The sequence below is a fragment of the Cyprinodon variegatus genome, unplaced genomic scaffold, assembly GCF_000732505.1.
Source record: "Cyprinodon variegatus isolate N-32 unplaced genomic scaffold, C_variegatus-1.0 Scaffold77, whole genome shotgun sequence".
NCBI lineage: Eukaryota > Metazoa > Chordata > Actinopteri > Cyprinodontiformes > Cyprinodontidae > Cyprinodon > Cyprinodon variegatus.
In genome coordinates, this window is record NW_015150530.1 from 871,751 (window position 1) to 873,484 (window position 1,734).

Consider the following 1,734-nt stretch of genomic DNA (forward strand, 5'->3'; position numbering starts at 1 on the left):
ATTCTCTGGATGATGACTTCCTCATACTTAATTTTCTTAGTTCTATAACTAATGGTAACAATGTCAAATTTTATTTTGCATTATCTTGAAAAACTTTTTATTTGGAGCAGTACAGAGTCCAACCACAAAGACATTGTCTGGATAACTAAAAAAACTAAATTGAGATTAAATTAAACAAAAACTAACAAGTCTATTTTTGAAATGTAAGGAGTAGAAATCAGAGATAAATGCAAAAATATAGGTAGCCAAAATTTCTACTTAAGTAAGGTAACAAATTATTTGTACTTTGTTACTTGACACCTCGGCATTTAAATCATTCTTATTTCTAAAGTGACATGGTAGTCACCTCTTAGCTTGTCTCCCACGGAGGTGAAAAATAGAAAAAGAGGGAATGCTGATCAGAAGAGAAATGCTAAGAGCAGATGGTAGAGTTGGCCCTTTGGGTGATTATAGACACAGCTGTCAGTCACTTTGCATTTATGTGCCTCTGTATTTGCTTGTGAAGCTCTGACTTATCCCATGTGTTCCCCAGTTTCCTTCCATCTTGGTAATGTTAGATCACATGCACGTGTTTATTGCTGTAACATTCTTCTCCAAATGGTTGGATGTGTTTGTAGAAAAAAAAAAAAAAAAAAAAAAAATTAAAAATGCAGACTTTCCATCACCTGTTCACACTCTCTCATTTACTCTCAGATCTCAGTGCCTGCATCATGAGGTGTTATCACCCTCTAGTTGTAGTTCATGTTATTGCAGCATTTTCAGGCCATACACATTTACACATAACTTGTTGCCATTGACTAAAAATACCTTTGAGCTTAAGCAGTTGCTGCCTTGCTTGGTCTTAAGAACAATATCATTTTGATTAACTTAGGAAAAATACAATGATTACCTGCCTAATATCGTATCTTTAAATATATATGGAATGAATGCATTATTCTATTTTTAAATAAGTTGGAGATTATATACTCATTTTTAACAGATAAAATAATCCCATAAAATAAAACGAATCCACCATCTTTTAGCAGGGGCTGAGAGCTAGACATTCTCATCTTAAGGGGTTCAGCCCAAAACATATTTCATAATCAAGTTGATGTTATTTTTGCATCCTACCTATTTGTTAACATTTAAATATCATTAAGGACTTAATATTGTTAAGGAAATACAATTTTGTCTGAGAGGATGTAAGTGCATGCAACTTTTTCAGTTCTGATACGATGCCGATATTGCAGCTTTGAGAATTGGCCAATAAGGCCGATATTGACCGGATACAATATTAGAACAAAATATCTCAGCTTTTATTGTCTATATTAGATGTTAGAATATTAGAAAAGGCTAGTTCAAATAATTTCACTAAAACATGGTCCAAAATTCAACAGAAGGTATGAAAACAAATGACTAATGTATAATTAGCCAACGAGTTACAGAAACTTCTAAATTAAAAGAAGCAAAGTGTTTCTATCAGCAATAAAATATCAGAGATTTTAGATGCTGGCTGATAGAATGCAATATAAGCTTTTTGGCTGATATTGGACATATATTAATATTGGATAGGGACATCCAAAGTAGGTAAATTGGCATGTAAATCTGAGCATATTAACGGTGGCTGGCACCACAAAATAAACTGCTCTCTTTGCCATTACTACTAATATAGCATTTATAGTGTAACCTCAAATTAATTTACCTGAAATTTCATGTCTAAATTCAAAGGAAAGAACATGAACTATGGCAAGTGTT